General features: G+C 36.5%; 1 protein-coding gene across 2 annotated transcripts in view; it reads right to left on the bottom strand.

Annotated features, from left to right (window-relative positions):
• The window catches only part of NTM (neurotrimin), a 953,201-nt gene that overhangs the window by 540,354 nt on the left and 401,182 nt on the right, over window positions 1-11,665 (bottom strand). The gene's annotated exons all lie outside the window — the stretch shown is intronic.

Genomic DNA, 11,665 nt, shown 5'->3' with positions numbered 1-11,665 from the left:
ACCCCATTTCAGGTGCTCTCAGTCTATAAGTGGTTGGCTTGCCTGGACCCCACCTGTCGCTGCCCACACTCTTATATAACAAGACGAGAAGACTGCTCAGATCAGGTCCAGCAAGCAATTGAAGAAAATTGTAAATCTTGATTCCAATGCAAAGGCTGATCATCTGCAGTTTTTGTTTTTATTTTTAATGATGAATTCAGTATGTCTTTGGATAAAGAAAATCTACATATGTATATATACAGTAAGGAAGAGTTAAAGGACTAGTTTTTGGAGGTCCTGATTATATTTTGTAGAGCTGACCAGGTTGCTTGCAGAGTACTTATACAAGGTTATTGCATATGCAATAAAGTGGGAAAAATAATCTTTTAATTAGTTCATTTTAATGAAAATATTAATAAATGAATTTGAAGAGAGAATTTGGAAAATACAGAAAGACCAAAAAGATAAATTTTAAACCATTTGTAAACTCACTTTTAAATCAACTTTAATTAGATACATTTTGCATATGATAAGATGGGACCATTTAAAGTGCACAGTTCAGTGAGTTTTGACAATTATATGCACTCATGTAACTACCACCACAGTCAAGCTTTGGAACATTTCTACAACCTCCCCAAATTAGCTCATATCTTTTCCCAGTGTATGTCACCAACTCTTTCTCACTTTCCCTCTGACCCTGATGCCAGGCAACTCAGCTTTCCTTTTTCTCATTATAGCTTAGTTTTGCCCATTCTAGAACTTCATATGATTTGAATTATATAATGCATTGTCTTTTATGTCTAGCTCCTTTGGTATGGGATAATGTTTTTTTAGGATCCATACCTTCTGTTTGATGTATCAATGTTTTCTTGCCAATTACTCAATGGAATTCCAACTTGTGGCTATAATACAAATGTTTTATCCATTCACTTTCTGATGGATATTTAGATTATTACCAGTTTGGGGCTATTATGAATAAAGCTGCTCTGAACTTTTGTGTGCAAGTCTTTGTGTGGACACATATCTATTTATCTTAGGTAAATGCTTAGAGATTGATAGGGCATATATTAAATATTTGTTTAATTTATGAGAAACTATCAAATTGTTTTCTGAAGTGACTATACAATTTTACATTCTTCCTGTCAATATACAAGAGTCCTACCTATTCAAACATCATCATTAACATGTTATTTTTCAATCCATTAAAATTACATCCTTTCTAGAAGGTGGGAAGTGGTACTCACTGTGATTTTAATTTGCATTTGCTTGATGACTTGCTTGGTGTTGAATATCTTTTCATGGGACTTTTCATTGGCATTTCATAAATCTTCTTTTGTGAAGGATTTGTTTAAACATTTTGCCGCTTAAATAAACTGAGTTATTTGACCTCTTACTATTGAGGTGTAAGATTGGTTTATAGATTATGGATACAAGTCATTTGTTATATACATGCACGAAGAATATTTTCATCTAATTTGTGGTTTGCCTGCCATTGTCTTACAAAGAGTAAAATATTTCAATTTGATGAGGTTCAATTTAATACTTTTTCCCTTTTGACTTGTACTTTCTGTTCCAGATCTAGGGAATATTTACGTATCCCAAGGTCACAAATATTTCCTCCTATTTTTTCCTAGAAATGTTATAGTTTCTGCTCTTACATTTAGATTTATGATTCATTTTGAGTTAAGTTTTGTGCATGATATAAGGTATGAATGGATTTTTTTCCATTTGGATATCTAGTTTATTTAGTACCATACATTGAAAAGGCATCCTCTTCCCCCACTTAATTTCCATGATATCTTTGTTGAAAATCAACTGATTTTCAATGCAAATCAAAAGCAAAATGAGATATATTGCCTCACACCTCTCAGAATGGTTGTTATAAAAAACAAGAAATAATACATGCTAGTGAGAATGTGGAGAAAAGGGAACCCTTGTGCAATCTTGATGTTGGTACAGCCACTATGGAAAATGGAGGTTCCTCAAAAACTTAAAGATATAACTATCATATGATCCAGTAATCCCACTTTTCAGTATCTATCCAAAGGAGATGAAATCACTGTCTTGAATAAATACCTGCACTTCCATATTCATTGTAACATTACTCACAATAGCCAAGACATAGAAATAATATGGGGTGCCTGGGTGGCTCAGTCGGTTAAGCGTCTTCCTTCAGCTCAGGTCATGTTCCCAGGGTCCTGGGATTGAGCCCCACATCGGGCTCCCTGCTCGGCAGGGAGTCTGCTTCTCTCTCTCCCTCTGCCCCTCCCCTGATTCATGCTCTCTCTCTCTCTAACAAATAAATAAATAAAATCTTTGAAAAATAAAAAAAAGACATAGAAATAATCTAAGTGTTCATCCATGGATAAATGGATAAAGAATATGTAGTACATATACACAATGGAATATTATTCAGCCCTAAGAAAGAAGGAAATCCTCCCATATGCTAAGTAAAATAAGCCAGCCAGACAGAGAAAGACCATGCTCTTACCTATGTGTGGACTCTGAAAACACCGAGCACATAGAAATAGAAAATAGAATAATGGTTGCCATGAACTGAGGGGTGGAGGAAATGGGGAGATGTTGGTCAAAGAGTACAAACTCTCAGTAATAAGATGAGTAAGTTTTGGGGATCTAATGTACAACATTGTGACTATAGTTATCAATACTCTAATGCATACTTAAAAGTTGCTGTAAGAATAGAGCTTTAGTGGTCTCAACACCACCACAATAAAATGGAAATTAATGTGAGGTGAAGAATGTATTAATTAACTTTATTGTGGTAAATATTTTACAATATATACATGTACCAAATCATCACATTGTACATTTCAATAAACCTGGAAAACTTATTCTTAAACATTTCATGTTTTTTGATGCCACTATAAATGGAGTTTTTTTAAATTGAATTTTCTAATTCATTTCTCATTCATTGCTAATGTACAAAAATAAACTTGGTTTCTTTTTTAAAAGATTTTACTTATTTATTTGCCAGAGAGAGAAAGAGAGTGAGAGTGAGAGACAGAGAGGGCACAAGCAGGGGGACCAGCAGAGGCAGAAGGAGAAGCAGGCTCCCCGCTGAGCAGGGAGCCCAATGTGGGGCTCCATCCCAGGACCCTGAGATCATGACCTGAGCCAAAGGCAGACGCTTAACCTCCTGGGCCACCCAGGTGTCCCTAAACTTGTTTTCTATACATTGATCTTGTATCATACAACTTTGCTAATTTCACATTAGCACTAGTGTTTTTTGTGGATTCCTTCATATTTTCTAAGTGCATAATCATGTCAACTGTGAATTTGGACAATTGACACCTTTCTTTCTAATCTGTATAAATTGTATTCTTTTTCTTATATTATTACACTAGGTAGGACCTTCAGCTCAAAAACAAATAGTAGTGAGAGCAGACATTCTTTCCTTGTTCTCAATTTTATGGGATAACATTATTCTTTCCCCACTATGATGACAGCTATCGGTTTTCTGTGGATACCCATTGTTAGTTTGAGAAAGTTACCTTCTTGACTTAGTTTGCTGAGAGCTTTTATCATGAATAGATGTTGAATTTTATCAAATGTTTTGTCTGCATCTATTGACTTTTTTATCCTTTATTTTGTTTTTATGAGGAGTTATACTAATTTTCAAATGTTAAACCAACCTTGCATTCCTAGGTAGTATTAAAATCCACTGGTCATAATGAATTAATATTTTCATTTCTGGGTTCAATTTCCTAATATGTTGTCAAGGACTTTTGTGTCTATATGTGATTTTGGTTTATAGGTTTCTTTTTATCTTGTAATTTCTTTACTTCTGTTATCAGTGTAGTGCTGGCCTTATAAACATTTTTACTTCTCTATTTCCTGAAATTCTTTCTATAGGTTTGGTATCATTTCTTCTTTAATTATTTAGTGTAATTAACCAGTGAAGCCATGTAGGCCTTGAGTTTTCTCTGTGGGAAAATGGAACTATGCATTTAATTTCTTTATATATTCAGGGCTATTCAGATTTTCTACTTATCCTTTTTTCTTCAGACTTATGTATTTATTTGAAAGTAAGAGAGAGAGAGAGCAAGCGAGGGAGGAGGGGGAGGGGCAGACGGAGAGGGAGAGATAGAATCCCAAGCAGACTCCCTGCTGAGTGCAGAGCCTGACTCGGGGCTTGATCTCATGACCCTGAGATCATGACCTGAGCTGAAATCAAGAGTATCAGTAACCTGCTGAGCCACCCAGGCACCCCAGATTTTCTACTTATCCTTGTGACAGTTTTGGTAATTTTTGTTTTTTCAAGGAGTTTTTCCATTTCATCTAAGCCTTTGAATTTATTGGCATAGTTTTTATTATAAACCCTTACTATCCATTTGGTATCTGTAGGAGCTCTAGTAATATACCCTCTTTCATCTTTCTTTTGGTTATTGTCTTCTTTATATTATATGGATCAGTCTTCTCATAAATAAAAATCTCTTAAAAACAAATAGTCAATTTTCTTGATCTTTAAAGAAAAGCTTTTGGTTTCATTTATTTTCTGTATTGTTTTCCATCTGCTCTCTACACTGAATGCCACACATTTACAATAAGATCTCTCCACTCTAACTGGTCAGAACTCAAATTATTTCTTAGTTCTTTTTGAATTTTAGGAATTATCCAACTTATAAGTCCCTTCTAGCTCTTTTCCTGGCTTCACCCATGTTCACTCTATGCATGTGCCTCTTAGTATTCACCAGTGAAGTCATGCAGACTCCCGTGTTGATTTCCACAGCTCTTTTTCTCCATGTCCTCCTTGCTGTCTCCTCAATGCACTGAGCACCGATCTCTATGTATTAAACTCAATAAGAATGATGTGTTTCCCATTGAATATTTTTTCCTGCTTTGTCAAAGATTATTTGACCATAGAGTTGAGGGTCCATATCTGGGCTCTCTGTTCTGTTCTATTGGTCTATAAAAAAGACAATCTCTTCAATAAATGGTGCTGGGAAAATTGGACAGCCACATGCAGAAGAATGAAACTTGACCATTCTCTAACACCATACACAAAGATAAACTCAAAATGGATGACAGACCTCAATGTGAGACAGGAATCCATCAAAATCCTAGAGGATAATATAGGCAGTAACCTTTTTGACACTGGCCACAGCAACGTCTTTCAAGATACATTTCCAAAGGCTAGTGAAACAAAAGCAAAAATGAACTTTTGGGACTTCATCAAGGTAAAAAGCTTCTGCACAGCAAAGGAAACAGTCAACAAAACAAAGAGGCAACCCACAGAATGGGAGAAGATATTTGCAAATGACACTACAGATAAAGGGCTGGTATCCAAGATCTATAAAGAACTTTTCAAACTCAACACCCAAAAAACAAATAATCAAGTCAAAAAATGGGCAGAAAACATGAACAGACACTTCTCCAAAGAAGACATACAAATGACTAACAGACACATGAAAAAAATGTTCAACATCATTAGCCATCAGGGAAATTAAAATCAAAACCACACTGAGATACCAACATACACCAGTTAGAATGGCAAAAATAGACAAGGCAAAAAACAACAAATGTTGAAGAGGTTGTGGAGAAAGGGGATCCCTCTTACATTGTTGGTGGGAATGCAAGTTGGTACAGCCACTTTGGAAAACAGTGTGGAGGTGCCTCAGAAAATTAAAAATAGAGCTACCCTATGACCCAGCAATTGCACTACTGGGTATTTACCCCAAAAATACAGATGTAGTGCAAAGAAGGACGATATGCACTCCAATGTTCATAGCAGCAATGTCCGCAATAGCCAAACTGTGGAAAGAGCTGAGATGCCCTTCAACAGAGGAATGGATAAAGAAGATGTGGTCCATATATACAATGGAATATTACTCAGCCATCAGAAAGGATGAATACCTAACTTTTTCATCAACATGGATGGGACTGGAGGAGATTATGCTAAGTGAAATAAGTCAAGCAGAGAAAGTCAGTTATCATATGGTTTCACTTATTTGTGGAACATAAGGAACAGCATGGAGGACATTAGGAGTAGGAAGGGAAAAATGAAGGGGGGAAGTCGGAGGGAGAGATGAACCATGACAGACTATGGACTCTGAGAAACAAACTGAGGGTTTTAGGGGGGAAGGGGGCTGGGACGATGGGTTAGCCTGGTGGTGGGTATTAAGGAGGGCATGTACTGCATGGAGCACTGGGTGTTATACAAAAACAATGAATCATGGATCACTACATCAAAAACTAATGATGTATTGTATGGTGACTAACATAACATAATAAAATAAAATTTAAAAAAAATGATGTGCTTCCAGAAAGTGCTTCTAGGCTGAAAGCTGAGTGGATCGTAGAGTTTACCTCATCTGTTTTCATTTATTCAGGGATCATAGTCTTCAGTGATTGTTGTCCAATGTCTTAAAAACATTGATTCATATATTATGTTCCATTTTCTAGTTTTTACAGCAGGAAAAAATTCTGATACCAATTAATCTTTCATGGCCAGAAGCAATACTCTAGAAGCCTTACTATTAGTTTCTTGATGTTTGTTTCTTGTAATATTTATTAATTAATTCAACAGAACCTTATTAAGCATTTGTTATGTTGCCAAGCATTTAACAATTATAAATTAACATATAATATAACATATTTAGATTGGGTTCATATATCATTGTGTTCTTTTTTTCATTTATCTCAACTCGTATTTACTAAATGTGCTATTTCTTCAAATTAAAATATTTATGCAGCTTAGGAATGATTAGGTTTTGTATGTATGTTGTTCTCAATTGGTATGGTATATTCTTATAGGACACAAATTCTCCTTAGATAAAAATTATTCTCTGTGCTTTAATTCTTTCATTTCTTTGTTCTTCATCTTTTAATTTTGGAATGAAAAAAAAAAACATTCCCAAATGTGATCTCTGCATCACTGATTAAATTTTAGATTGCTATTTCTGTCTTATACTCCTTCTCTTGAATTTTACTTTCCTTAAATATTTCTTGATATAATGGAACTCTCTTTTTAACTCAATCTGCTGTTACATCATCTTCTATTTTATTGCTTTTTCCATAGAGCTAGTGAATTCTTTTTTTGCCTTTATGGAAATTATATATAAGATACTCTCCAAAGTTGTTTTCTGTTTCCTGTAGTGTAAGTTTTTTTTTAAATTGCGTTTCCTCCCTTACATCATGGGTATAATCATATTCATCTTGTAAGTACAATAAAGACTCTACCAAATCTTTTCACAAGTCTCTTATGGTTATTACTTCACTTTTTGTATTTATCCATGAAGAAGAAGGTATATGAAAATTGATGGAGAGGTGGATTTTCCTCCTGGCCAGCATCACTTTCCACCTAGCAGCAGTCAGAATCCTATCAGAATCTACAAGGCTGCTGGGTGTGCTTAGCTCATTCTAAAACTTTTAATATTAGATATATATATATATATACATATATATAGAGAGAGACATATAGATATATAGATGATAGATAGATAGATAGATAGATAGATAGATAGATAGATATAGATATATATCCTATATACCTTTTCCTAAGTATTATTTTAATAAGATGGAAGAGGGAAAAATCAAGTGCTGGTAGAAATCTTGATTCCAGTGTCTTAAAAACTTTAGAAGAAAACATTGAACAGAAATCACTCATTCACTCATAACTTCAGATACACCCTACAAGTCCCTGACATGCAAAGTAATGACCCTGCCTTTTCTAGTGACCTAGAAGTGATCCAGACTTTTCTAAAGTCCTATCCTTAGATAGGTCCTATCATATCCACTTCCTACTAAACATCTTTAGCTCAGTCCCATAGGCATCTCAAACTCAGTCTTTCCAAAATAAAACTCATCATTTCTCCTGTATCTACTACATTTTAAAATGACCACTTCACCCACATAATTGTATTAACCAGACACTTGAGGTTCATTTTAAACAACTCAGTGTCCCCAGTCTGTTGTTCAAATTCTAGATATTCTGTCTCCTTAAAATCTGTTTTATTTGTCTACTCCTTTCTATATTCACTGTCCCTGCTTTGTTCTCCTGCCTGGAGTGTTAGAATAATGTTCTAACTGGTTCCTCTGCTTTATGTCACATGTGTCTTTCATCATCCTTCCCGTTGCCTCTAATGTTTTTTCTAAAAGATAGGTCTGATTGTGTTACTACTCACATTAAAATATTTCAAAATCTTCCCTTTATCTAAAAGATCGTGTCCAGACTTGTCCGCATCAAGAGGCTCTAAACCAGGAAAGTAGCTCTGAATCACCTGAGAATGTGGTTAAAACACAGATTCTGATTTGGTAGATGTAGGTGGGGCCTGAGATTCTGCACTTGTAGCAAGTTTCTGGTTGCTACTTAGCCTGCCACCCCATAAGGTCTCTTTGGGTAGCATGTCTGTAAGATGTCTTTCTGTTCAGACTTCTCTGTAGACTCATCTTCATTTCTTCATCCTCCACTGCAGCCTTATCCTTTTCACTTACTTAACTCTTTAAAGTGCCTAGAAAAATATCTCTGTGTGATTAGTCATAGACCTTTTCTGTTCAGAATCCTCTTCTCTCCCATTTCCACCTGAAGAACATCTATTCCTCTTTAACACTTACCTCAAGTTGCATTTTATAATAGAATCTTTCCTTGATCCCTCTATCCCATAGGAAGATTTACTTTACGTATTTACTACTCTTTGTGCTTGGCTGTGCCAGTACGAGCAACTCCTAGGGCACTATGTGTTAAGAATATGATCCATTCTCTTGGGCGCCTGGGTGGCTCAGTTGGTTAAGCGACTGCCTTCAGCTCAGGTCATGATCCTGGAGTCCCTGGATCGAGTCCCGCATCGGGCTCCCTGCTCGGCAGGGAGCCTGCCTCTCCCTCTGACCCTCCCCCCTCTCATGTGCTCGCTCTCTCTCATTCTCTCTCTCTCAAATAAATAAAATCTTTAAAAAAAAAAAAAAAAAGAATATGATCCATTCTCAAACAGTATGGAGGTTCCTCAAAAAATTGAAAATAGAGCTACCATATGATCCAGCAATTGCACTACTGGGTATTTACCCCAAAGATACAAAAGTAGGGACCCGAAAGGGTACGTGCACCCCGATGTTTATAGCAGCAATGTCCACAATAGCCAAACTGTGGAAAGAGCCAAGATGTCCAACAACAGATGAATGGATAAAGAAGATGTGGTATATATATACAATGGAATATTATGCAGCCATCAAAAGGAATGAGATCTTGCCATTTGCAATGACGTGGATGGAACTGGAGGGTATTATGCTGAGCGAAATAAGTCAAACAGAGAAAGACATGTATCATATGACCTCACTGATATGAGGAATTCTTAATCTCAGGAAACAAACTGAGGGTTGCTGGAGTGGGGGGTGGGGTGGGAGGGATGGGGTGACTGGGTGATGGACACTGGGGAGGGTATGTGTTCTGGTAAGCGCTGTGAATTGTGCAAGACTGTTGAATCTCAGATCTGTACCTCTGAAACAAATAATGCAATATATGTTAAGAAAGAAAAAAAGAAGAAGAATGTAGCAGGAGGGGAAGAATGAAGGGGGGGAAATCGGAGGGGGAGAAGAACCATGAGAGACGATGGACTCTGAAAAACAAACTGAGGGTTCTAGAGGGGAGGGGGTTGGGAGGATGGGTTAGCCTGGTGATGGGTATTGAGGAGGGCACGTTCTGCATGGAGCACTGGGTGTTATGCACAAACAATGAATCATGGAACACTATATCTAAAACTAATGATGTAATATATGGGGATTAACATAACAATAAAAAAATTTAAAAAAAAAAGAATATGATCCATTCTCAACAGATTTTGCTTGTATACCTAGTTTCTTTACTAGTCTATGATACTTTAAGGGCAGAGACTGTGTGGTATCGCTGGTACTTAGCACACCATCTGTCATCTTTCAAGTTCTAAATAAACAGCTTTTATAAGAATGTATGAATATAAAATGAAATAGAAGAATAAATTGAACATTAATTTGAAATTTTATTTATAGTTGTATTAACTTTCTATTGATGCATAAGACATTATCACAGACTTAGCATAATCTGCCTAGCCAGGGCTGAGATCTCAACTGAGACTCCCAGTTCTCTTCTGAGCTCATTGGCTATGGCGTAAAGCATTTCCTGTACTGTAGGAGGGAGGCACCCATGTTCTTTCTAGTTACCAGTTCCTGGAGGCTGACTGGATCTTTGGCACATAGCCCTTGTGGGCCATTCACAACAATGTTGTTTGCTTTCTTCCAGGCCAACGAGAACATATCTGTCTGACTTCTTATCCCTCTCTAGTCTTCCATGATGGAAAATAATATAATGCAATAATCCAATTTGCCACATAGCATACCCTAACCAAGGGAGCAATAATAGACTATCTCATCACATTCATAGGTTCTGCCCTCACTCAAAGATGGCGGATTACACAAGCATGTACACCAGAGGGTGAGAATCTGGGAGGCCATCTTCGAATTCTCCCTACCACATTAGTTGACTGCAAAACTTGAAGTACTCATGACAAGTTTGGGAAAGGAAGCCAATGGGAAAGGAAGCCAATATTGAAGAGGAGGATAAAATGAGACTTAAATATATATGTGTGTGTGTAATCATATCTTGATTATATATATATGTATATATATATATATATATACACACACACATATATATAATCAAGATATGAGTTTTACTATCATGATATGTTAGTTACTGGATTTAAAAAAAATATGGGGGTGCTTGGGTGGCTCAGTCATTAAGCGTCTGCCTTAGGCTCAGGTCATGATCCCAGAGTCCTGGGATTGAGCCCTGCATCGGTCTCCCTGCTCAGCGGGAGGCCTGCTACTCCCTCTCCCACTCCCCCTGCTTGTGTTCCCTCTCTCGCTGTCTCTCTCTGTCAAATAAATAAATAAAATCTTTTAAAAAATATGTGGTTGAATTCTTGATTTTATAAATGAGTATAAAATTTAAGGACCTTGAAATCTGTGGTAGAAGCAGCATTCCTGACTACTGCTAAATGATCTTTCTTCTACCTTAGAATTGCCATCTATTCCAAGCCATTGCAAATAAACAACAACCCCTCAGCCTTCGAATAGTTAAGTGTGTGAAAAGGGACTTCACTGAGGAATTAAGTCTGATCAGTCACTCTTAAATTTCTTGCTCAACTTTATCAACTCTAAATAGAATCTTAAACTTCAAGTTTAAAAGAATGTAGCTGATGGCTTTTGAAGTAAGACTGGCAGCTTATCTTTTTGCAAAGCATAAGTATGCACAGAGCCAGTTGCTTTAGCTTCAGTTTAACCTTCTGGAAAGCCAGTCACTAGCTAGCATTGCAGATTTCAGCTCCTTGTAGAGGGTGTCTGTAGCTTCCTACAAATCCATGTGGATCCTGGGATTTGAATGACAGGTGCTTAATGTTACTGAACATACCAGGTTTACCTTCTCATCTCCTGCATTGAATGGGATTAAACTTCTGAGCTGTGACAGGTGATGTAATGACAGTATTATCAGTTTTTAAATTTTTTAGCACTTGCTCACTCATGGGTTATTCTCTTGGGACAGTTCTTCTCTCCCCCTGAAATCCACCAGTGATCTATTTATCATGATTCAATATATTCATCCATCACCATGCAAACATAATTGGGTCAAACAGTTTTGCTCATAGGTAAAAAGTCCCATAGGCAATTATCAATTCCCTTTATGATTAATGTAAAAATG

Source organism: Phoca vitulina, unplaced genomic scaffold (genome assembly GCF_004348235.1).
Source record: "Phoca vitulina isolate PV1807 unplaced genomic scaffold, GSC_HSeal_1.0 scaffold34, whole genome shotgun sequence".
Classification (NCBI taxonomy): domain Eukaryota; kingdom Metazoa; phylum Chordata; class Mammalia; order Carnivora; family Phocidae; genus Phoca; species Phoca vitulina.
Note: the sequence above shows the minus strand (reverse complement) of the source record. Positions and strands in the feature narration are given on the sequence as shown.